This window comes from Lepidochelys kempii, chromosome 9 (genome assembly GCF_965140265.1).
Source record: "Lepidochelys kempii isolate rLepKem1 chromosome 9, rLepKem1.hap2, whole genome shotgun sequence".
Taxonomy (NCBI): Eukaryota; Metazoa; Chordata; order Testudines; family Cheloniidae; genus Lepidochelys; species Lepidochelys kempii.
This window is the reverse complement of record NC_133264.1, coordinates 70055438-70082426: the sequence shown is the minus strand read 5'-3', so window position 1 is coordinate 70082426 and position 26989 is coordinate 70055438. Positions and strand designations below refer to the sequence as shown.

General features: G+C 40.9%; 1 protein-coding gene across 9 annotated transcripts in view; it reads left to right on the top strand.

Annotated features, from left to right (window-relative positions):
- Nucleotides 1–1116: 1116 nt before the first annotated feature.
- PCDH11X (protocadherin 11 X-linked) overlaps nt 1117–26989 on the top strand; it is a 1012591-nt gene continuing 986718 nt past the window's right edge. For 2 of the 9 annotated variants that reach the window (XM_073360865.1, XM_073360861.1), the window contains exons 1-2: nt 1117–1564; nt 2835–3511. The gene's annotated coding sequence lies outside the window, so the exon portion shown is untranslated. Of the gene's footprint in view, nt 1565–2393; nt 3512–6376; nt 6402–26989 lie in introns of those variants that run through there. The other 7 variants (XR_012160926.1, XM_073360868.1, XM_073360864.1 and 4 more) reach the window with 6 other exon arrangements.

Genomic DNA, 26989 nt, shown 5'->3' with positions numbered 1-26989 from the left:
TGTTTCTTGTTTTATAAGTGAAATGGAATGTTAAGGTTATATTTTGCTGTCACTGAAATACTACAACCATCTTGCTATACTGTAAAGGAAGAGCAAAAGACTTTTACATAGGTTTTTGTGTTGTTCATTTTAAAATAAGTTGCGTTTTATGCAGAATTATTCTGGTCTACCATGGACTGAGTGGAATATCTTCTCTTGTTAATCATTAAAGAGTTTAAATCTATCTTCTCCCCCAGTTAGCAAAGTTCAGAGAAAATAGGGAAGTATTTATTAATAATTACTTTGCTCAGTGATAACTGTACACTTCAGGCATTTTAAAAAATCCAGCAAATGATTCAAGATACTCAAATTATTAAAATAAACACTATATGTTTTATATATGATCTATTAGCTATAATTCATTTTCTCAGTAATCCCTGGCAAAATGGCTAACTGTATTTAGATATTATTTTGTTATATCTCTGATACTATGGGCAGTGACAAAGTGACAGTGTCTTGGTTTGACTTTCACTTCATATTGTATAGTTTTACTCCAATTACCCATTACAATAGAAGTTTAAAAGACAAAACTTGTCCCCTGTGACAGATTAATTAATCATTCTTACAATTTCTAAAAAATGTGGATAAAGGTTTGAATAACATGCTATAAATTGCTACATTGGAGCTGGAAGAATTCCATCCTCCCCTCTTTCTTAGAAGGGAAACTCCAGTTTGCAAGGGCTGATGGATGAAGAGAACAGAAACCCCCGCTCTGTGAACTGATGTCCTAAAGACTGATTCAAATCTTGTTCTTGCAGACCAGTGTAACTCCACTGACTTCACCAGTAAACGCCTGACTTGTGCGACAGCAAAATCAGGCTGCAAATTGATATCAAAGCCAGGCAGAGAGTGCACGCTGCTGTTACATTCCGTCCCACTTGAGATCATAACCCTGAGGTAGCCCGGCGAATTGTAAAGGTGAACTATTACGGTTTAAACCTATACCCCAGTCCGGCGATACTGGAGAGCAGAGGCAGCCAAGTTTAGTTCAATTAGTTAGGGAGCCGTACCAGCTCTTGTTAGCGCTGAAGGCTGCCACAGGAGGGGAGAAGCCCTTCACTCAATAGTAGTGATATATGCACAGGTCTTCTGCGGTGGAACGTGCAGGACACGCGGGCAGCGCGCCTCCCGCAGCCGAGTGCACTGGCAGCCGCGCCTGGCCCTGGGGAAGTGGGCTGCTCTGCATGGAAGCCGCGGCCGGTTCCGAGAGCCCGGGACAGGACGCCGGCGGAGCGCTGTCAGCCATGCTGCCGAGGCGCAGCCCGGGGGCCCGTGCCCAGCTCCCCTCGGCGCTGACCCGGGGAGGCGGCGCTTCCCTGGCTTGACTGGAGCCCGGCGCCCCTCGGCGGTGGGAACCAAACCAGCCGCGCCGCCCTCCGCGCTGCAAGGGGAAGCGGCGGCGGCCCGGGATCTCCTGCCTCCCGAGGGCCAGCTCCAGCTTACCCCGAGCTCCCCGGGCAGCCGCACCCCCGAGCCGCCCTGCCTCCCCCGGCCTGTAGCGCGGCTTCTCCCCTTCCCCTCACTGGTGTGAACGGGGGACTGGGCGTGAGACAGCAATGAGCCCTGGGGAGGTGGCAGTCAGGGGGTGGGGGCAGTCAAGAGCCCTGGGGGAGTTCGAGGCAATAAGGAGCCCAGGAAGGGGGGTTGGCGCAGGGGGGAGCTCGGGGGTCAGTGAGCGACGGGGGGGCAGTGAGGAGGTGGTGGAGACAGTAAGGCATGGGGGCAATAAGGAGGTGGGGGGGCAGTGAGGAAGTGGGGAGGGGGGCAGTGAGGTTTGGGGTCACTAAGGAGCCGGGGCGGGCGGGGAGGAGCCGGGGGGGGGGCAGCGAGGAGGTGGTGGCGACAATAAGGCATGGGGACAGTAAGGAGGTGGGTGGCAGTGAGGAGGTGGGGTGGGGGACAGTAATGTTTGGGGTCAGGAAGGAGTCGGGGGGCAGTGAGGCGGCGGGGAGCCGGGGGGGGAACAGCGGCGAGGGGGGCGAGGGATAGTAAGGAGCGGAGGGGGCAGTAAGGCGTGGGGTCAATAAGAAGCCTGGGGGGCAGTAAGGAGGTGGGGTGGGGGAAAGTAAGGTTTGGGGTCAGTAAGGAGTCGGGGGGCAGTGAGGCGGGGGGGGGAGCCCGGGGGATAGTAAGGAGCCGGGGGGTCAGTAAGAAGCCTGGGGGGCAGTGAGGAGGTGGGGTGGGGGACAGTAATGTTTGGGGTCAGGAAGGAGTCGGGGGGCGGTGAGGAGGTGGGGGGGGCGGTGGGGAGCCCGGGGGAGAGGGCGGAGGGGACAGTAAGGTTTGGGGGCAATACGCAGCGGGGCAGTGAGGAGCCCAGCGGTAGAGCGTAGGGTTGGGGCCAGGCAGCAGGCGGTGACAGCCGGGCGCACTCAGCTCCAGGGGCCGAGCCGGCGGGAGGGAGCAGGTTCCCCGAACGGGACGGGGACACTCCGGCGGAACCCGCTGGTCACCTACTCGTTACTCTGCGCTCAGCGGCGCCCCGAGCACGTGGCGGCCGGGGGAGGCTATGGGAGCGCGGCAAGGCAAGCCCTGTGTTTCCCACCCCCCTATTCCCGGGTCAGACTGGGTCCCAGGATCGGGGCTCCCACCCTGGATTAGAGGAGCCAGCCGGTGACTGAATAGCGGTTCTGCCCCCAGAGAGCAGCCTTGGCAGGAAGCAGACGCGGCCGCGCCACAGCTGTTGCTTTCGGGGGATTCAGAGACAGAAAGAGCGAGGGTACCTTTAAGAGGAAAAAAAAATCCCCTCAACTCCCCGATTTGCATTTTCCATTTGTGCCCCTCCTTTTTTGCAGTGATGTCAGCCGGGGAGGACTTGCTGGCAGCACTGGGAAGCGGAGTTCAGACGGTGGCAGCAGAGCTGAGCCATCCGATGCTTTAGCACCCGGAGCTCTCTGGGTGCTGCTTCTCTCCAGCACCCACCGCCTCTGCGCCTGCAGGGGCGATCCGGACCGGACTGCTCCTGTGCAAAATTTCCAGTCTATACCAAAGAGGGGGCAAACAAAGATCTTCTACCATCTTTCTCTCAAATAGATCTAACATTCCTCTTCTGTTTTATCCTCAAAGAGAGAGATTTGCTGGACTGCTCTTGCAGACGGGGATTTAGTTAAAAGTCTCTCAGCACAACTTAGCTTAAGCGACATCAGCGTGGCGGACTGATATTAATGAGGTTCTTTTAATGTGGAATTACATTTGCCTTTTACAGCTGCAAAGACATAAAACCAAACCCCAAACAAGACTTAGCTAAAAGTTAGACTACCTTTTTCTTCCACAATTGTAGAAATCGTTCATGCATCTTTTGCTCTAGCCTGCATGGGAAGAAGCAGCTTGTATTTTGGATCAAGGATTTGCTGGTGTAAACTGGTCTAACTTCCATGCGATGGGGCAACCTTCATTACTCTAGACGCCTTCCTGATGTGCCGAGGAGCCAATGTAAATTGACATCTTTTGCAGAGAACGCAAGGAATTAAAGGTAAGGGGGGTTGATTAGCGGTTTGTATTTTTCGTCAGGCATCCCCCTCACAGCACACTACCAGCAGTGCACCCAGACTGAGATTATTAGGCTAGAACTGGCTAAGTAATGTGAGTCGCCTTTGGTGACGAGTACAGGGAGTTCCTGGGTAATTGCAAAAGATGAATTTTTAAGCTTTTTAATGTGTCACATTTATGATCTGCGTTATTACAAGAACGCTGAGCTAACTTGTACTGTTCAGGCATGAGGGGCTTCTACAGACTGAGTCTGTGATGTAGTTGGCTCAGGTTTCAGTTAACATTTTCTTGAATGTGCACCCCCTTCCCTAGTGTTTCCACCATCCAGTTTGATTTGGTGGTTGTTTGCAGTCAGGGTACATAATACCTATGAGAGAGGGAGAGAGGCGAAAGAAAAAAAAAACATATGGAGCATTTTATTTATGCAATCGTAATCCTGTAATGGAGATTGCATTTAATGAGAATTGCATCAAAATGCCTAGCTGTTGTTGGGAGAGGGGAGGGCAAAAACTGTGCTGGATTGTAAATTAAGTTCTTTGATTGAAGGATTTCCTTGAACTGTGGAGGGATGGCGATGAGGAGCTTAAAGTTGCTGTGCATTTGGAGTATTGGAATGGGATAAAAACCAGATCAAGCTGAAATATATTTTAATTTGTTCAGGCTCTGGACATGATTTGAAACCCGGGGGAGAGGAAATTCAGTCATTTCACTGATGTGCTGGTGTTGATGCCACCGTCCAAGGAACACTTGGACTCAGTAGCAAAAACCCATTGACAGGAAGGCTAGGCTAGGATATTACCTCTCTTTTGGGGAGGAATGAGGAAGGAAGGTTTGTTTATGGCTTTTGCAAGATAGAAATTGGAGGCACAAATCTTACAGCCTGCTGGTTGCAAGCAGGCAAGCCTTGTAGGCGATCTGGAAAGTAGAGGGTTTGTCTCCTTTTCCTTTTGCAAGCTTGGCATAGCAAACTGTAAGAAATAGCTCTAAGATACATGAAGAGAACACGTAGGGACCAATAGCCCTTCTGGGGCTCTGAAGAGACTCTAAACGCAGAGAAGAATTGACTAAGATAGCATGAGCTCACATATTTGAGTTTGAGAGAGGATGTATTGAAGGAAGTATGGAGCAATAATTTTATGAAATGCTGATGTTTACTTCAGTTGGCAGAAGTAAGGAGAAGATGTTCAAGTGCAGGAGTCTGTTGAACCCAACTAGAACTGAGGGTAATTTCTCAGCGGAGAATATCAGGTTATTCTAAGCTGCTTTTTTATTATTATTTTTAATGACATTCTAAGTTATAAAGAACAAAAAGTTGCTCCCATGTAAGTCTCATTAAAAGCAAAAGGAATATTCCGAGAAAACATCAATAATAAGTAAAAGATAAACTTTAACTTTTTTCTTGTTAACAATGAAAGAACGAAAGTAGAGATGATCTGAAAGATTATAGAGCAAAATAGTTTTTAAAAAGGGGCTGATGGTGTTGTGGGGAGGAGTTATTCATTTATGTATTAACATTCTGACAACTAGTTTCGCCAAAAATACTGGTTTGTATCCATATGAATTGCAAGAGTACCATCTTCAAGCATCTAAGTAGAATCCTCAAGTAAACAACAGAGACATGTCCTATAAAATACTCACCAGTACTTCTGTACCATTGCCAAGAAAAGGGATGGATTAAATGTAAACGTTGTACAGAATAAACCAAAGCAAAAATATCTCAGGTTGTCAGAAGTAATTTGTTTTCTTATATGAAATGTGTACATAAGACTGGGTAATGCCTTCACACTTGAGTGACTCCAAAACTGTAAATTTTGCATAAGATAAATAAAGGTGAGAGAGAGGAATATGCTGATTTTAAATACAGTGGAGAAAATCTGCATAAGCACAATGACTTCCACTTAAGCGTTTCATCTTGGCCAAAGTGAGACAATTTTTGTGTATGTGTGAACCATAAAAGATGGGTTTAGAATATTAATGGGTAAACTCTGGAGAGCTAGGAGCTAGCTCAATAGGCAGAAGATTATTTCTTTTTAAGAAAGACTTGGAAAAGATATATGTAAATTGCAAGCCATGTTCAATTTGGACTTCTATACCCAGATTTTAAAATCAAATTTAGCATCGCTTAAGAGAACAATGCCAGATTTAAAAAACAAAACAAAATAACAACTTTGCAGTTCTCGCAGTAAAGATTTCTTACTTTTCTTTATGGAAAGGGTAAGCATTGTTGTGTTGTATATATGTGTGAGTTTGTTTCTCTGTGTGTGTTCTGTATTTTAATCACATTTTCACCAAATAGCAGGAATATACTGCTGAGGAACAAATTCTGGATTTCTTTCCATTCAGATCTTTCTTTTCCATTTTTTCTTCAGAAGAGCTCTTATTGCTTCATGGCTGCATTGTTCATCCTTGCAGCATTTCTTTAAATGTGAGCATACGAATGCCTTGGTATAGTTAAAGGATAATTTATATTCAGTGTAGTACTGTCTGCTCAGTGGAATTGGTTTTATACATCACAACCTTTGCAAAAAGGAAGATCAAAGATCTGAACCTGTGGTCCTGTACTGAATTTGTATTCTACCTGGACACATGCAATATTATACTGATGACCCTCACGCTTCTGTAGTTAAGAGTACATCTGCCTTTTCTTTATAATGCCCCTTTATTTAGTTTTAATATAGTTCTAAAGATGTATCTTAAGCTGAAATGAAAACACATTGATAGAGTAAAATAGAAGTCCAAACCATTTCTGTATAATAAAAAAAAGTATGTGCATTAATTGTCTATTTGGTTTCTCCCTTCCTCACTATTCACTGCTTTGGGTTTCCGAACTGGTATTTCCAAACTTCAGATTTTGGGGCACCCTTGAGTCCCAGGTAAGTGCTAGATTTTGAAGTGGGTTGCAATTGTAAAACAGTCACAAAGGCCTTTTCTGGAAAGTAGAACAATGCCGGCTCAGTACAGGAATTAGTCAGATCTGGGTTTTGATAGTTGAGCCTTAGATCATATTGGGGACTTTAGTGCTGTGGCATTATTCTTGTTTGTTTTTTTGAGGTTAAGTTTCAATAGCCAAATGAAACCAAACCATGTTATTGAAAGTTAAACTAAGCTTCAAATATATTAAGGAAAAACAAAAATATGTTAAAATAATGGTCTGACATAAGTGCATAAAAGTTATAGAATTTCAAGCTAGGACTGCTAATGCACACTCTTAACTTCATCTGTGTCAGAGCAGGTATTGCAGCATTGACAGTCTTCCATCAGAAGATACCACGATAGTGAGTAAAGCTACTATTACCTTACATTTACATAGTATTTTTCATTTTGAAGGATCCCAAAGTCCTTTACAACATGTATATCAATATGCATATCTAATATATAGCTATATCCCACTAGTAAAGTATTTACTTGATCACTGTAGATAAAGGGCATGGATGGTTATAAATATTTTGTGCACTTCTTAGATTAGAGAATTTGGCTATGGTTCACTGTTGTGATCATGTGTGCTACAGTGCCTAGGCTCAAGCAGGCTAAGCCAGAGGGGCCTTGGTACCCTTACTTCTAAATGTACTGGCTTTTGTGGAAGTTGATTCAGATATTGTTTTGATATAGGGTTTTTTGTATTAAATAAAAGTTTATTAGCTAGATTTAATAAAGTTTGTTCCAAGAGCCTCTTACTTGAAAGAGATAATTGGGATATTTAGAAATGTGTGGCAAAGTACTAGTGACCATACCTTTCTTGAGTCTTTTTGGAAGGTTCATCCTGCCTGCGGAATGAGTTGCCAATACACAGGTGTGTAACGTGGATCAGGAAATTTAAGGTGGAAGTGGGAATTTGATTATCTCTTTAGATCTGAGGGGAAACTCCAATTCTCATTATCCAGCAGTAAAAAAAAAAGAAAATAGTTTCAGAGATAGTCTTTTTCAATTATGGTCTCTGAATTAGTAGAGTGACTTGCCAGAAATCATAAAGCTTCTACGAGCTTTTGCACTTTAAAAGCTCCACTGATAGAGGATTTTAAACTGTCCTTGTAATTGTCTCTAATGTGTTATGTAGTGAATAAGAGTGGGATTGGTAGAATATAAATTTTGAGGCTAGGAGTGACAATTACTGCATTTACAATTTCTGGCACAAATCTGAATGAAAGAGCCTTTTATATATAGTATTTTCTAGCACATGGATATTTTGTTTTAATCCCCCCTCCAACTTCATAGAAAAGTTTCTCCTCTGTGAAAATAAGGAACAGCAATAGTCGTATAATATCCATTCAGTACAGTTTCATATTTAAATGAAATAGACCTGTTTGCAGAGAAGCATTAATTAACCAAGTAGAGATTTCATTAAGGGTCAGGAAAACTTAATTTAAATAATGAAAATGTAAATAGAAAGAGCTTGGAACTTATTCTGCTATTCACTGCCAAGTTTTTCATAGGTCTGAACAGTAAATAATATATTGTAATAGGTTTTCTGTCACAATCTCATTATTAGACAGTCTTTTTTATTTGAGGTTTTGTTTAACTGCTGTTAAGTAAATATCATGCAAATTACTGTACATCAGTTGTACTGGAAAAGAAATGTTTTCCTTAAGGTAACTTAAAATAAAGCCATTTGTACTTTGTTCAACTTGCTTTATTAGGATCTGATCCAAAGCCCATTAAAGTCAGTGGAAATTTTTTAACTCCTATTGGCTTCAGTGGACTTTGGAATAGGCTCCTAATGAATTCTTGCATTACATACATAATGTACTTCAATTGTGGGCATTTGGTTTGGGAGTCAAGCATGTTACTGAGATACAGAGAGCTTTGTTGAGTTTTGCTTGCGTGAGACCTGCAGGATTTGGCCCATTCAGCAGTGGGCTCTAAATTAACTTTGCAGAAGAAAAACTTTTAAAATTAAAATATTGCTTTCCCACCATCTATTTATACTTTGCAACATACTTCACATGGAATATAATTTCATTGGAAACTGCAACACTAGACTGTCAGACAGCTGAATTCTGCTCATATACACTGGTGTGTGAAATCTTTGAAGATATTTCAGATTTATAGTGGTTTAATGGAAAATCGTCTTTGGCCCACAGTATTTAAACCCTATTGTCATTAAAAGGTTAGTTCACAGTGCTCGGAATTATTGCCTGATTCGCTTTCCTTCCAGTACAACATCTTGCGTTGTACATTACTTTGATTTGACATCGTTGTTTTTGGAATGATTTTCTTCCTCTAAGCTGCTCTAGAAATAAGATATCTTGTGATGAATTCTGTTTGTATATCAGTGTTTATCTGTTACATCCTTAAGGATATGGTTTTATTATTTTTTGTAAGAATTTAATTAGTAATTATGTGAGCTGTATGCTGTCTAGTGAAATGGTAAGAAATCCGTACCAAGACAAACAAAAGCCAAGAAGAAAAAGTGGGTAGTGCTTTAGGGATAACATTTTTCCATTTATACACATATTTACACCTTCAATATAATATGTTTATGATTATTATTAATAATAATATATCTGTGCCCATGTAAGTCAAAGGTAGAACTCCCATTACTTCAGTGGTGCAGGATTAGGCTGGATTCACAAATTACTTAGGCATTGCAATGCTCAGCTGCCTAGTGGAATTCTCAACCCTGATTTGGGTGCCCAGGCTTCCTCTGCATTGTGTGGAGAGAATAAGGCCTAAGAACAGGATTCCCAGAAGCCAGTAAAATGAGCGGTGAACCTCAACTAGTTAGGAGTGAACTGCACAGAAAAGGGCAGGGCTTAGGCTCATCCTCAAAGGTATTAGGCATCTACTGACAGGTCAGAGGAAGGTGCTTCCCTCACATCCTGATTCTCAGTTGTGACCCTTCTCCTGGAGTTAGTTGCCTAACCCAGGTCAGCCTTTTTCTCTCAAAAATAAGAGAGAAAACCCCAGAACAATTAATAGCCCAGTGGTTAGGACATTCACTTGAGATGTAGAGACCCAGATTCAAATCCTTGTGCTGCTTGATTTGGAACAGAGACTTGAACCGTATTTTCGTAGATACCAGATGCCCTAACCACCAGGTTACTTGAGAGAGAAAATTACAGCAGAACCCTTATTCTACAACTTCACCATTAAATTGTGGCTCACACTAATGAATTGCAGTTTGCACATTGCTATGTACTGAAGCATTTTGAATTGAACTTCACTGTAAATAATTTTTCAAAATCCACGTTCACTGTAAAGATGTTCCACTGTATGTTTATAAATGCACTCTAATACGGTGAAGATATAAGGAGTGAGACAAAAGGAATGGTGCATTAAATGGAATAATTGCTTTATTTTGTCAGTCATTTAAGTGACTTTTGGAATATATATCTAGCAATTTGCTTTAAATGAAGATGCCCTAGAATAGAAATCAACATAGCAATAACTCTACATGAAGGAAATCTATGGATAAGAATACTGCAGAATTCATTCTCTTTCCATCTTTCTGTCTTGTCAATCTGTAAGAGTGATGAAGGATTTAAATGTTATCTTCGGATTTTGATAGTGGTTTCCTGATAACTGGATTCTAGTGCTTGACCACTTCAGCATTTTTTTAGCCTGGAATATAAATGTGCTTAATTAGCAGAAGACTCTTTTTAAAAACACATTAGTGTTGTGGAAGTCAATAGCATTCTGTGTTTTTTACTACTGTGAAGGGAAAAAACAATAAGTGAGTGCAAATGGGATATAAAGGTAAATCAGAGTTATTGTTACCCTATTTGGCTCTTTTTATTTATGTAATAGGACTGAAGGAAAAAAATACACATTTGACTTTGAAAAAGTGAGTATGCTAATCTAGTTTCTTTCCTTAGAATATAACCTTGAGAAACAATCATACACATAGATGTTTGTTTATCTGAGCCTTGTACATTTTGGTTTTTTTTTTTACATTGTGGGAAGATGACATGCAGCTGTGATGAAGAAACAAATCAGGCTATGATAATGAAACCATTTTTGTTGTTCAGGTATTATTTTACCTAATTCCCCTCTCCCCCTTTTTTAAAAGGGATTAATTCCTTAGGAAGGGGGGAAAGGTCCAGATAAACACCTCAAACCTTAATTTTTTAACAAAGTAAAACTTCCTTACAAAAATAAACAAAAAAGGAGATAAGAATGGTGAGCCATTAATTAGCTTGGTTGTTAATTCATAGCTAAACAGTAAACTGAGTCTCAACAGTAAGCTCATATCTAAGATTTTGGCCTAGTCTTTATATTGTGAGATTCACTCTCATACTGTGCCAGGGCAAAATCAAAGTATGTATGAGGACAATTTCATAGAGCATTATGGATTCAACAGTCTGTGGAAACGGGCAAATAAAGAGATGCTTATCACAACAGTCACCTCAGAAAAGAGAAGTCCACTTCAAAAGTGAGCGTAATGGGCAGAAAGCAAGAGCTATATTGTGTACCAAGAAGTACATAGTCAGTATTTGTGGTCAGATGACTTATTAACTGATAATAAAAATACTGCTCATGGTTGATAGACATGGAACACTTGTACCACCCACAAAAGGAACAATCCTTATGAGCCTAAATCAATTCTCTGGGCTTCAGTGCTATCAGTAGAACTGAACAACACCAACCACATCCCAAGAATTGTTGTTTGTGTATTAAGGAGAAGAGATTTTCATGGTGTCTAATTACCATTGACTTTGGAGCCAAACAGCCCTTTGATTTTTTTTTTTTATACTAGAAGTATTAGTCTCTAATTTTAAGGTATGTAAGAAAACATCAGATTCCTTGTTCTGCCTAATAAAAACAAGATGAAAGTTGTAAAACTGTCTGGAAACCTAGATGGGATAGGGAGTGGGTGCATCCCTTTTTGACTGTAGAGAGGGACACAGCTGGATGGAATAACCTGTCATTTGATGGGAGGTTGTGGAGTATTAAACTGCGTTAGGGAACTTGGTTCTCTAGAATCTAAAAACTTCTGGAAGGTAAGCAGAACATGGTTCTGTATAAAGCTGTCTAGGTTGTATCTTATTTTTTCAGTTTTCACAGTGTTTGTTTCTGATTCGAATTGTTGTACGTATGAAAGCTGCTGATCAATACTGCAAACAGCTGGTTAGTGTTTAAGGATTACCAAACATCCTTATATGAATCTATCTGACTTAACATGGCTAAAGCTAAAAGAGGTGACAGAAAAGTGATTTAATTGACTGAATTAATGAAATTAGATCCTTCTAAAGTAAAATATAAATACTGTCAAGAGCTAAGAAGCAAGGTAAGAATGGACTCCTGCTCATTATAAATAGTTAAGAATCTAAAGAAATTTATATTCTATTAGATCAGTGTGCCATTGAATTAGACTTTGTCAACTGAAATGGAAGAGTAAGAAACTGATTAAATTTGATCATACAAATGAGACATGGGGTAAAATTTTCAAAAAAGTATAAATGAGTTAGGCTCCTAAATCCCATTTTTAAAAATGACATAGGCACTTAGAAGCCTCAGTCTCACTGACTTTAAATGAATCTTAGGCTCCAAAGTCACGTAGGCACATTTGAAAAAAAATTACCCATTTTCAGCATCATAATCATAATTGAAATGTAACCATGATTGTTTATGTGCCCATTCCAAGCTTTCCAACACCTATTCAATGTCAGCCTCATTCAGGAGTAGTTTCATCATCTTCTGCACTCAAAAGATGACGCAAGTGGTGATTATGCAATTAAAAACAACTAAACCCAAAGATTTAAACTTGATTAAAAAAAGTTTCAATCCTCTTTAATGTAACACAAAGTTACCTTTTTATAGAAATGACTGAAGCACTTTGCCCTGGATATATTCCTCATGCCTCATTTAAACCCACATGTCCACTACTGGGTATTGCAAATGAAGAACTAGAAGGAGCAAACAGGGAATAATAATCACAGTATAAAGGAATCAACATTGAAATTAATCCACAACATGAAAAATGATGGCTACAGTCACCTGTAAAAGGGAAAGTGTGTTTCAGGTTAATTCTTTTGATTGTGAGTCTGAATAGAGAAACATAGACTATTGTGTCCAAGTTGGTCTCCAAGAATGCATAAACCGTATGACAAAAAACAAGTCTGCTATTGTCTCCAGTAATGAAAATATAGAGAAAAAGATGAGAACTTCTCAGGTGCAATCATCCTAAACTTTCTGGGGTGAAATCCTTGTCCCATTGAAGTAAATCACAAAACTCCCATTCAGTGGAGCAAGGGTTTCACCCCTGGTAAATGGATGTTCTGTGCACTGTTTAAACCTCTCTGTGAAAGAAGGAATATACAACATAGTCTTCAAGCATGTTGTGGAGGTTCAGAAATTCTTCTGCAACAACTATCAGCCTCATAATTAATTGACTGAAAAAGGAGGATTGATGCCTCTGCTTGCTAATGGAATTTGGTTGATCTCTGAGGAAGATTGTATCTCTTCGTGTGCATGCAGCTACCATAAGTGTTGAAATTTGCACTGAGCATGAGAACTTTTTATCAAAACTTAGCCCTTGTTTTACACAACAAGGGACTCTACAAAACTGCATTTATAAAAGTGACTGAAGAAGGTTTCAGAAGGAGGAGACAGACAACAAGCTAATGACACTACTGTTTCAATGGAATATTTGGATTGGTCTGTTTCACTACAAAGAGGTGGAACCACACAAGGACCAAACCGAGAAATGATGCAGACACGCAGTGGCACTTTTCCATTAGACAGCCAATAACCATACATGAAGGTTGTAGGTTGAGCTGAGGACGGGAAAAAGACCTGCACTCCTGTCCAGCCAGATGAAAAAGAGTCTACTCTCAGTCATTTTTTTCAATTAATATGTACCTAACGGCAGATACAAAAGAGATGTAGGTCTAATTAGAGAATAGATAGAAAACTCAGTTATTGCATTCTTATGTTCTTACTTACAGGATGGATTATTTATTTATTTATATCTGTGTGTGATGGTTTGTTATTGTTTTTTATTGTTTTGGGGTTTTTTTATATGGAGTGGGGGAAAAAGTGAATTTCTTCATGTGACAGGCCTTGTATTTAGGCCTACTGATGTCCATGTCTTTGCAGAGCTGGTCTGCAGGGTGTACACTTGCACTGTGGCTTTCATAGGCACATAGGCTTTGAGGTCGTTTAGTTCATCCCTCTGTGCTGACGCAGGATTAACTAAACCTAGACCATCCCTGACAGATGTTTGCCTGACCTGTTCTTGAAAACCTCAGAGGGCTGGGTCTAGAACTCCTCGTCTTATGCCCCCACATCAACACATATTCGTCTCAGACAGCATATGTGATAAGTGATGCATATATGCAATGTGTATGTATAGGGTCTGATACTTTTACTGATGTGGAATATTTAATCAAGTACATTGCTTCTTATCCCATATCTCAGGTTGTCTGAGTCACCCACACAGACAAGTTTGAGCCCTGGTCCCATCAACTGGTATATGGGGGTGGTATGGAGGGTGATGACAGCCTATAAACTGTGATTCCTGGGCATGGCTGAGCACCACTTGATGCAAGACCCTGCAGAAGAAAAGGTAGTTTTAAGCCATCTTTGAACTCCCTGTATTCTGGGTCCATCCAGTGGACGTTTCAGCCCCCAGCGTAGCTAAGAGCATCCTCGGGGCTGCTCTGAACTGCAGGTCTATGCCCCTGACCTGAAGGGACTTTGTGGCAGCTGAAAAGAACCAAAGAGCAGAGGCACTCCGTTTGCAGCCTGACACACAACCCTAGATGATGGGCTGTGAGGGGGTTCAGCTTAGAACTATAATGGCAGCTCTGCATTTTCCAGGAAATGCCTTTAGATCAGGGCATGCTCCTGGAGTGAATCCAGGGAGTTTATGTCAACTTTGTATTCCCAGAGTGCAAAGGGGCTGTATTGCACCTGTCACATCACCATATACTTGCATTACTGACTCTTGGTCCTTGAAACTCTTGAAATTTCCACACCCTTGCTCACATGTATGTGTATAAATAATATGATATTTGAGACTCCTTTTCTGTTTGACTGGATTTTGCCCATTATTTAGAACAGCAGGGGGACTGAGACTCCATTCTTTATGCATATAACTGCCATTAATATCAATGTGAGTTATCCAGTAATCCACAGCAAAATATGCCCATAGGTAGCCGCCAAGTGGCACCTCCAGGTCAGAGTTGAAGAAATTCTTGGCCCTCTTTAAAGCACGAATTCTATCTCGAGAAGCAGAGCATTTTCACCTATTGATGGTATAGTATTATTCATTTTGTTGGAAGCTAAGACATCAGTGAAAGCATTGCCTTATGGCAATCTTACTGTGTTTACATTAAGGTCCAAACCTTAAGGACAAGCTTTAGCCATGTTAAGTCAGATAGATTCATATAAGGAAGTTTCTGGGAATAAGATGAACAGGGTTTGGTTGCTGATTAAGTATTTCAGTGATGCTTTGTGGAATGACTGTCTTTGGTATTATGCCATATAACCAAGGTATTATTGCTACATGAGAATGTTATAACCCACTATTTTACTACCCGTTTGCCCAATGGCTGCTTGCTACATATATTTGTAATCTTGCCAATTTGAAGCCAGCTCCTGCTGCTGCTAACATCAGTGGAAAAAAATCCTCCCATTAATTTCAGTGGTGGTTAGGGATGGCATCTGGCTGGCTTTTGTGCTGCCTTGCCAGTTACCGGTAAGGGTAAGGGCACCCCAGGAATTTTTTGCCTTCTCCCTGCTCTCCCAAGCTCAGGATTAAGGGGGAGAGAGGGGAGAAATGCTTAGCAGACATTTTCCATGGGCCTGGCCCTTTAAAGCTGGGACTCCCTTCCTTGCATGCTCCAGGGTTTGCGGAACTCCAGTGACCGCCAAGGTAGGAGGAAGAGGGCGGGTGAGTTTGTTGTTGTAGGGCAGCCTTCCCCATTGGCTGCTTGTGGCTTTGACAAGGGCCTGGAGCTAGACAAGGACCTGGAGTGTGGTGAGGGGTGGGGAAAATAAGGGGCACAGAGGTCTTGAGCTGCCCCCAGTTCCCCACCAGTACTGCTGCCTGTGTGGGATGGGGGGGTTCACAGTACTGCTGGGAGGAGCACCTGAGAAGGAAAGAAGGGTCATGGGCATGGTGATGGGGTGGGGGCAGTAACCGGTTGTTCAGCATCTTAAAGGTGGGAACCCTAATGGGAGTTGAATTGGGCCCTTTGCTAACATACTTTGCAATGGAGAATGTTAAGGAGTTCATGCAAAGCAGCATCACATACCAGCGGCCCTTGCTGGAGTTCCTCAGGAGCACAGGTCTCATGCCACAAGCCCCTTGCTTGTCCACTAACAACTAAGTTGAAAGTCAAGTAAAAATTTGGCCACCTGGGCTTTTAAACTGCACAGCAAAAACAAACCATTTGTTGTAGTGTGTGATTGACGGTGCTGTCAGGTTGTTAAGCCTGGACCTGGGTGCTCAGGGTTAAACCTGTGAACTCCTCTGCAGCCCCAGCACCAACCAGCACTCCCCATTAGAAGGAGCAGAAAAGCCTGATCTTGCCTGGTGGATCCTGATTGGCTACTGCTTCTTCCCAGCCCTTCTGGAGGACTACGTCTTGTTAGATTTGCTGGTGCTGGAGCCTGAGCGGCGTTTGTAGAGAGTGCTTGGAGGTCTAAAAAACTCACTGCCCCTCTATTCCAGGTGACACTGTTCCTTGGGATGGGGTGTCAAGTTGCTGATGCCTCCAGCAGGGGGCAGAGAAGGCCTGGTACATTCTGTCAGAGTCCCCTTAATGGGCGATGTACTTAAATGTACTAAACAGTACGGAAATATATATATTTTAAATAGCTCAATCAAAAAGTAGTATAAAGTCAGCCTACAAATAATGTTTATAGTCTCAGTTCCTTATATGTAATTAATTTTGGCAGGTACAATACTTTCAGGTTTTATTGTATTATAAACTTAAAAAAAAACTTGAAAGAAATCATTTGATAAGGGTTTAAAGTAAGTGATTTAGATGAGGTTGGCAGGTGGTGCAATATAGCTATTTCAGGATTAACTAAGTTCTGAAAATGCTGTCAATTCACAGTATTGGATCCATGTGTTGATTTAGTCATTGCTAAGGCAAAAGTCATCACCTTGCTGAACAAACTGTGTGAGGCATTAGTTGATGATGGTATAAAGCAGAAACAGCAGACGCCATTTTTTGAGCAACTTTGGAATCTTCCGTGATTAAAAGGAGAATTGAATCAAAATGTCTTCTCTTCTAACTGCCATTTAATTTGAATATTTGTCATTGGGGTAACATGATTTTCATATTTTTGTAAATATATATTAAAATATGTCTGAGGGAAAAGAAAGAAAAAGGATATAGTAGAACCTCTAAGGACAGTGGAGTTAAAAATGATGAAAGAGAATTTCAGAATGTCAGAACTCCTAATAAAACCAACTCTCACTTTCTAATGGCCAGGAAACAGAAATAGAGACACTATGGAAATGGAGCTCAGGAGAAAAAAAGAAAGTAGAAATGAACTAAAATAAAATGAATTTAGCTAAACTTGATGGTCCCAAATCATCCCTGGTTTAACTCTTCAAATTTCAGTGATCCATGGAATTACATGTGTGCTGTTACACCAAAGGTGAATCTGACCCACCATCCACAAATCTTCAGGACTAGATAGTTCCATTCTGTGATCCTGAAGGAACTGGCCAGAAGTAATTTTTGGTATATCTTGTAAATCAAAGAAGATCTCTAAGTAGGTATCTTGTTGGTAGGTTAATAAAGTGTTGTAGTAGGCTAACACATTTCTAAACTTTACAAATAGTTGATTTGCTTAACTACTTATTTGTTGGTCTGATGTCTGTCTGAAGTGAGATATTTGAAAACATTACGAAATAATAGTTTTCTGGGCCATGAGAGGAGGTAAAAGCATTGTGTTGCAGGTGATGTCGGGTTGTGGGCCACAGTTTTGGTATACTAACCTGATCACGTTTTTTTTTATAAAGGTAGCTACAATTCAGACAGTACTGTGGTAGCTGTTTCTGGGAGGGACACATGCAGAGTCCTCTCTGCCTTGGCTTCAGTCAGTTTTGCTCACCAGAGTTCTGGAAACCCTGGGGAGATCTTTATGCTGGGAGCTGTGAATTGGTCCTGCGTTATTCTTGGCTTGTAAAATCCAGCAGGGAGGTGACAGGTAAAGCTGGGCAGAAAGCAGTGTTCCTGTCCTAGGCAAATTTTTGAGATTTTAAAAACTTTCCTGTTCTACAATGGGATGAAATGGAGACCTTCTGAATGTTGGGGGTTATGAAAAATAAGACACATCCCCCCCCAGAATATCCAAAAGGCCAGTGACTAGGGCACTGTGATGGTTCTTGGGGCACCTGAAACTGTCAGTCACCATGTTACCCCCTGCCTCCAGCAGGAAGGAGTCTGTCCTGTGGTAGCTGTGTGTCAGTTCCCTAATATCACCAACCTTTCAGCCATTCAAGCACTCTCCTTTGGGCTATGCCAGCCCTATCTTTGCCTTGCAGTTTAATAATAAGTGCACCCTGATCCCCTAGTCCCTTTGAATCATTCCTCTGGGATAGCCAGTTCCTAACAGTGGCTGCTCACAGAAATATCAGATCCTTTGCACCCAGAAGTGCCATGTAACCCAGTTTTATCTTAAACCACCACTTCTGTAAACCATGCAGCACTTGTGAGCACTTATGTAAACCTACTTTTGTTTTTAATGTAAGAAAAAATAAAGATTTACCTGAAAGTGATTGGAAACAACTTGTTACAAAACAAAATCATAAAATGCGAACCTGGGTCTACACTTACCAATAGTTAGCTTTCCTTTCTAATACAGTAGGGTCCCCCCACCCCCCCAAAAAAATCAGTCTACTGCAGAGCTGGTTGTTCTTATGTGAACCAGGATCCAAAAGTTCATGAGAGCCCCCCACTTCTGAAGGGCTTTCCTCAGTGAATGGATACTAACGGCCTTTTCTGACACTCTGTTAAAGTGAAACTGTCTTTTGTCTTTTTTTGTAGCCAGTAGGCAATATCCTGCCTGCTATTATGATCCTTTCACCTCCAAGTGCTTTCAGTTGTTAACAATTGCCCGTAATGGTTTTTCGTTGGCTGTTCTGGGATGGGCCAGGGTAGACAACAGAACCTTGCTGGCTGACGAGCGAGGGGTGACAATTCTCTTTTGCTTGAATGGATCATCACGATTACCCCTGGTGACTAAGTTCTACTCCAAGTCCATGAAGCATACATTCAGTATAAATACATTATTCCTTAAATATTATCTATATCAGTGGTGGGCAACCTGTGGCCCGTCAGGGTAATCCACTGGCAGGCTGCGAGACAGTTTGTTTACATTGACCATCTGCAGGCATGGCCACCCACAGCTTCCAGTAGCCATGGTTCACCATTCGTGGCGAATGGGAGCTGCGGGAAGCGGCGGCTAGCATATCCTTGTGGCCTGTGCTGCTTCCTGCAGCTCCCATTGTCCAGGAACGGTGAACCGTGGCCACTGGGAGCTGCAGGTGGCCGTGCCTGTGGATGGTCAATCTCAGATGGGTGCTTTAACCATCAATGATTAACTGTTCTGTAGTGGGTCTCTGTGTCTTGTCTGTTGGAGCTGTTTCACTTGGTATAAATCATTAAATATTCATTGGATCAGCAAAGTGAACTGGGTCACACTCCCTGATACAAAGGGTGAGGGTTGTAATAAGAGTGGGATAGAACAGTAAGGGCTGGGAGAGAAAAGCCCAGAGCTGCTGGATTGAGTGTCCCTGGGTTAGAACCCGGTGTAGAAGGCAGGCCCAGGTTCTCCTACAAACCAGTGCAGGAATGGGATGCTAGAAACAGGCCATTTGGGGGCTGCTGGAAGCAGCCTGGAAGGGTGGAGAAATTTAATGTGACTTGGGTGGAAGGCTAAGCTATGAAGAGGAAAATGCTTCAGCTGCAGGAGCATGACAGGTCCCAGAGTGAGAGGACAGGCTGAATAACTGTAGGAGTGTCACACCAGGTGGTGAGGTAATTCCCCAGATGTGCCATGAGGAGGTGCCACTGAGCAGTGAGTAGAGCAGATCCCGTGACACCAGCACTTTGCCATACAAATCTTCAATTTTGATGAACTGACGTTTCCCCACAAAACAACTGTTTTGTTGGAAGATTCCTGACCAGTTCTAATGATAGGTTCATTTTGGGAAAAATACTGTTAGTGGTAGTGTCTCTTAAAGAGACTCTTGTGGGGTATGTGTCCTAGAAACCAATCATCACTGTGTTTTACATTTTACTGGCTTGAAAATGTTCTGACGAGACAATTATAGCAATAGCTGGAGTTGTCAGATTTGCTTTGCAGATTGCACCTCTTATTGTCAATCAGTTCCCTTGGGGACAATGGAAGAGGATCAGTTTCTTATGCTGTTTCTATTAGATCTGTCATCTGTATATTTCCTTTTCATTGGATCTAGAGGAGGTGGTCAATTGTCAAGATTGGGCCTTGAATGAAAGCTAGCTATCTGGTTGAACCTCACACTGCATAAGATGCAGATAATGTTGGTGGGCTGACAGAATAAATGAGAGGAAGTGATGGAAGAGATTTCTCCGTTTGTTGTTGTTTTTTATTTTGTAGTGCTCCAAAATGTTCATGGTGCTTCACTGAATATGTAGAAATCTGCCACCCAGGCCCAGAATAACTCCCAGTCTTCAGCCTGGCTTGTGGGAGGATTGCCTGCCTTTTGCTCAAGTTCAACACACAGGGGTTCATCTTTTTAACCACATTTGGCAAGAAAAATTTTGAATTTTGTTTTTGGATCTGGATCTCAACACAGTTATCTGTTCTTTCCTGAGTGCACTTTATTTGGAGTAATCTTGGAAAACCACTTTAAAATTTCAGATAATGCAAAACATGGCTTTTTAAACACAATAATCTGTATACTTCCCTGGCTTCCAATTCAGTTCTGGTGCAATTCAAAGAATAGGTGCTGGAACTAGCAAAGTGGGGTTGTGGCTTAAGTGGTTTTCATTGTATACAGCGTTTACAGTTTGGTTCAATAGCTCTCAGTACCTCACTATAAAAATTGTTCTAGCACCCTTGATTCAAAGTGTTGGGTTTTAATCTGTAAAGCCCCTTTTGGTTTGTTTATAAGAAAGACTACTGTCACCTTTTTTTTTTTTAAACCTACATCTTAGACCAATTAGTGCTGAAGCCTTACCTTTTTAAGACAAAAAGAAAAGGAGTATTTGTGGCACCTTAGAGACGAACACATTTATTTGAGCATACGCTTTCATGAGCTACAGCTCACTTCATCGGATGCATGCAGTGGCAGGATTTCTTAATGGAGGGCTTGAGACTCGCTCTTCTGGTTTGGTCCTATAGATCCCAAGTTATTTGACTTGAGGGCTTCAAAACATATCTGCTTAAGCAGGCTTTTACTGATGGAATTGTTTGAGGGGCTGGGTTATTTATGACTGGGGTGTAATTTTGTTTGTATTAGTTAATACTGCTTTGCTGATGTTTTGGGTTGATGTTTTTATTGCTATTTATTACAAATAAGGGTGCCTAGAGGTTGATTGGCAGGTACATTATAAAAATGGAAGGAATAAATGTATCTTGATTTAAGCAAGGCATATGACACAGTATTACACTGAAAACTCAGTGACTGGAAAACATATTGTACAGATAACATTGCAATGCTGTGGATAAAAAAATGGATTTAGGGAAAGAAAACAGAAAGGTATTGCATCACATAATGAGGAAGTTGTAAATGAAGCACCTAATGGTTTGGTACTAGAACCAGGCTTCGTTAGCATACACATAATGACTGGAATTATCAAAGGCGCAAAAGTGATTTAGACACTCAGCTACCATTGGAACTGATTTACAGCCAATTATCTTAGGCCAAATTTTGACCAAACCGTAAATGACAATAATGCTTTTACATCTAGTTTTTATTCATAGATTAGAAGAGGGGGAAAAACAAGCTTTCCTGCTCTTTCAATTCCTGGTTGGTTTCTTAACTCTTAATGAATGAACTAATCATTGAACTAAGCTAGTTGAATAAACTCAAATGAAGAAAGTACTCTCTCTGCAGCAGCAGATGAAGCTACTGCTGTGAAAAGCTGGTTTAGTATTTCAGCAAATTCTGGTTCCAGGTGCTCAGTCAGTAAGTTCCACTGGTTCAGTGGTTTGACTTTCTTTAAAACGTAGGCAAGCAAAAGTACTGCTTAATATTATTATATTTAATTTAATTTAAATGATTTTAATGGATTACAGTAAGTTTAGCCTTTAACATAGGTTGTTATAATTTCAAATTTGATCTTAAATAGGTTTGTTTTTAAAAATAAAAATATATTTCATTTAAATTTAAGAAATCTGATTGTTTTGATTTTTAAAAAATCATAGTTTTTGGATTTTTTAAAAAATTGAACTTATTACAGGGGATTCTCTTGCAAGACCAGAGAATAGAGCTCAGATTAATTTCTGTTGCCTGGGCTCATGAGAAAAAATTAGGGAGCTCCTACATGAATTGGTCACTGGCAGGAGGAGACTGTTGTGGCCATGTCTGAAATAGGATCAACTTGTTGACTGGTAATTGGGAATATAGAGACTGTCTCCTCCCCATGGCTATTTTCTTCTATTTTCCATGTACTTTTTAGGAAATGATGCTATTGGTAACGGTCCTGTAATGCTTGGTGGCCCACAATGCTGCACACACTAAATGGTCATATGTATATTTCAGATTGAAAATAACTCTCACCATGGGTTTATTTTAGTTTGTCCTTTGATTCTCTAACTTTGGCTTTAGCAATATTTTCACTTGGCAGAGGGGGATCAACACAACAAACTCGGCTGTGTTGCCATGTTGGGACATCTTTGCTTAGCATCTCAGCAGGCTCCTGTATGTAGTCAGTATTTGCTGATCAACAAGTTCAGACTGTATGTTTGTGTTTCTGCTTTCTAGGAGTAAATAACAGCTCTTTCCCTCTAAATATACAGTAACATTACAAAAGTATTTCAACAAGATCTCAGAGTTCTGCATTTTGTTCCTTGTTCCTTACTCACTGAATTGGATTACTGGGCAATGACAGACTCAGCACTTCTTTGGGACCCCATCAAGTCCCCCAAGAAAGGTTTATGGCAGTGATTTTCAAAGGAGCCTGAGGGAGTTGAAGTCAGTGATTAACTGAATGAGCATTTCCTCAGGATGGAATCCTAATTACTGGACCCCCTTTCCTTTCCAGTTTCAAAGGAAATTTAATTTCTATGGGACTTGGATGCCTAACTCTCTTGAAAATTCCAGCCTAAAAAAACTACTTTATACTGCATTGTAAGACTGCACCTGGAATGCTCTTCACATTCACACTGTTCTTGTTGATGCTTATTCCAGACATAGAGCTCAGTCTCTCATGGAGGTGGGCAATTCCTAGAGGAGTGGAGGATAATAATGTCAATATAGTTAGTCTCCTCCTTCAGTGAATCACTTCTGTGGCTTTTCTCACTGGACGGAGAAGTAGGTGCACTGGATTCCTATTACCTGTGTCAGTGAGGGTTTTTCTTATTTTTGCCATCAGCTGGGAACATTTCCCAATTACTTTCTCCCCTCATTGTGTTCTCTCAGATGGTTATTTTATAAGACAAATCTTAAAAGAGAATAGCTCTGATGAGCCAGTCTTAACAGGTGATAGCTCAGCAAAAGCCATTTCACATGACTGGTGATAAGGAATGGGACATGGAAGCACTTATTGTAGCTAAGGTAGCTTTTTTTTAACAGCCCTACATTTGCTACTGTAGGTAACATGTGCATAGGTTGAGCTGTTTAAACCACAGGGAAATCACACATTTCAATTTCCCTTGGAATATCTTCATTATTAGAAAGTATTACCAGAATAATTTGTTGTCAGAGTAGCAAACCTTATTCAGGTTTTTTAATTAATCTCTTGAGAGATTCAACAGACTTAAAGGTAAAAAAATATTCTGCTGGGGATAACCATTAAAAGAGAAAACAAATGCAAATTATCCTCAAAAAAGCCTTGCAGGTCTTGCTATGAACCAAGGAAACCAAAGCTTTCCTTTATGATCTATAATGTGGCATTCTGTAATGAAATAAAAAGTAAGGTTAAAAGTAACAGTCTTTTTGTAAGAAGAGATTTAGGCTCTCTATTTCTTCTTGGACTGTTTGTACTGGGAAGATAGCGTTGATTTGAATTTGAGCTACAGGAGGCTGAAAATAGTATTTCCTAGACCACGAAAAGCAATGGGGCGGTGGGCAGTGGGAGGGAATCCTTTCTGCAAAGTTGATCAATATGGAAGAACTTATGCTGAAAATCAGATTTTGTAAATTAAATGAATTCATGAATTTAAAATCAAATAAAATGAATTAATAAAAGCTCTATGAGTGAAATAAATAAATTTTGAGAAAACAGCTCAATCCCTTGTGAATTAATCTTTTTGGTAAATCAAAAAGTGACAAGAAAGGACTGCTAAAAATTTTGTTTTTCCACAGAGCACTTCAGACAGCTGATTAGTCACTCAGGCTTGAATGAACCAACAGCATGCTAGTCAAAACTCATAATTAGTGGACTTTGTGATGAAGCTGTTTGTTTAATCCTTATTTTTCTGGCCAAAATGTTGGAGGCTCCATAAAGGAAGAGGCTTGCAATGCACTGTTGCAAGATAAGATGCTAGTAAATGTATTGTCTCTGAATTAACATGCCATCAAAAGTGTCTTGCTTCAAGCTTTTTAAAAATAAATCTAGTCTTCTAAGAACCCAGTAAGCATTTTTTGTTGTTTTATTTTTTCAGTCTCCTGCAACAAATACTTAGAATTTGCCATGGAAAAGTCTATTTGTTTGTAGCTCCCAGTGAATATTGGCATTAGCTATGTTTTGCTGGTGTAGCTATTTAATGGAGTGCAAATATACTGTAAACTTTGACAACAACAAAATGTGAACTGTGTTCAACTGCATCTGGGTTTAAACACAGCAACAGTAGTTTCGCATTCATTCAGCTTTCCAAGAGGCCACACCCCTTGTGAAGAATATGAACAACAGACTGCTTTATTCAGAGTGCCTCATCATTAAGAATAGTGTGTCAGCTGACAGTGCAGTTCACTGTATGATGTGACCGGTTCAATAGATGTCTGTGAATTGGGTCTTTTGGAAATATTTTTGGGCCTCAAAATGAAAGTACTGCCTTGTCCTAAGGATTTAGAAAAGTTATTGTGGTATTGGTATTTACATTTTTTAAAATGTTTTTTGAAGATTTCTTGCAGCTGATGTTATGATGTTTGGTGCATTTTGTTGTTGTTTAAATTAAAGCGTGTATATGTGCACCTGTGCATGCACATTTAATGATATTGAAAGTGATACAGCTCTATCCTTGGCTTGAGTCAGGCATTGTGCCTGAAGGCTTAGTACAAGCTTACAAGCTTCTTCACACAGTATGGCCAATAAATCTCAATTCTGACCTGTAGAACCCCTGATAATTCCAATGCTGGGCTTCTCTTGAGAAGACTGCCTAACCTGGCAACTATAGGCTAGTATAGTGATGTGCATAAATGAAGACCAGAATAAGGCCATCAAACCCACTCTTACTTGTGATTGGAGTATCAAAAAATGTAAAGGAATATATCCATTAATTTAGAATCCTTTTGTGATCTAGAATGTTACCAAGTAAGCAGAAAAAGAGAACTCCAGAATTGTGCACCTCTATGTGGAATAAAAGGTTCTTGTGTCATTATACAGTGTCAAAGTTTGACTCAGACTCACAATTTATCAGACCACTCTGTTTTATTAGCAAAGCTGCTCTGCTAATACATTTAGAAGTGAGCCCCCCCGAGTGGGGCTTGTGTCTCTTAATTTATACAGTTTTTTGGAGAACAAGTTACAGAGAAGTTACGGACAAAAGAAGAAAAAGATTTTAGTCACCACCCTTTGAGATCCCTGAGACTAGTCATGTATCTTCAATTACCTGCCACCCTTAGCAATCTCCTTTAACAGCTTCCAGTTAACTTAACTAATTGCCCTTCACACCTTCCATTCTGATGCCTGCTTCTTAGACGTGCTGGCTCTATCTTAATTGCTTCTCCATTCAAAAGCTAACTGTCCCTACGTGTGCTCCCTCAGATACTTTGTAACATGTTTTGGCATGCCCTCTCATATACAATGTATCCAGCATGTCCCCTTATACAACGTTATACTTATACAATGTTATACTTCCACAACAGTATCAGTGTCTCTCTGTATCTCTTGAACATCATCGGTCCTTTAGTTGTTCAGGTTCAGGTATTTAAAAATATCAGTCTTTATATGGATTAATGTCCAGACTCTGATTTTCCTTGGTTGCTGAGTCAACCCTTACTAATGGTCATTTCCTGCTGCTGTCCTTTTCTGTGCATCTGTCTATCTCATACAACCTCTGCTTTTCCTCAGATCTGGCAAAACAAAAAACAAAAACATTTCTTGTTAACTATTCAGTAGGCACCAAAAGTAGCTCCAAACATTGAGACTACTTACTGTTGCAAGGGTTTGCGAGTTTTTTAAGAAGAAAGCCAGAAAATTCACAGATAGTTTGGTTGCCAAAGCCAACAGCTTGTAAATAGCTGCATGTCCTCATTAACTAAAGACCCTACTGCTTGGAGAATATGATGAATCTCTAATATAAATGTTTTTTGTTGGCTTGTTCCCTTTCTCTTACACCAGTGGTTCTCAACTGTGGTCCACTGCTTGTTCAGGGAAAGCCCCTGGCATGCCGGGTCAGTTTGTTTACTTGCCGCATCCGCAGGTTCGGCCAATCGCGGCTCCCACTGGCCGTAGTTCGCCGCTCCAGGCTAATGGGGGCTGCGAGAAGGGCGGCCAGCACATCCCTTGGCCCGCGCTGCTTCCCGCAGCCCCCATTAGCCTGGAGCGGCGAACTACGGCCAGTGGGAGCCGCGATCGGCCGAACCTGCGGATGCGGCAAGTAAACAAACCGACCTGGCATGCCAAGGGCTTTCCCTGAACAAGCGGTGGACCACAGTTGAGAACCACTGTCTTACACAGATGCCTACGGAAAAGTAAGATTTAAAAGTTGGGCAGCCTTTGGTGGGGCTCTGTTGTAATTGTCTTTCATTTTAAAGTGCAGATAGCTATCACTTATGATAAAAGGTCTAACAATAGTTTACTCAAAGGAGAAAAAGCTGCCATAGTCTTTTGAAGAGCTGTTAAAACTTTGAAAGAAATCTTACTTTAAAATTCTTGATTTCTTCCAAGATGAAATGAAGTGTTAAGAGAACTGAATATATTTACATCATGCAATGAAAACAGTTGTTTTGCAGGACAAGTAAGATTTTGCTTATTAGGCCATGATGCTCAGCTGATGTAAGTTAGCATATGTCCATTGAGTTCAGTGTCACTATACCTCTTTATACCATCTGAGGATCTGGCCTGCTATATGTAATCTAGCTCACTATTTTGAATTAATGTCTCTGTTTGGTACAAGTTTATAAAGCTTGTGCTTAGTTTATTTAATGAAAACAAAATATTTTCTGTGTTCATTTGAAAGGTGTTTG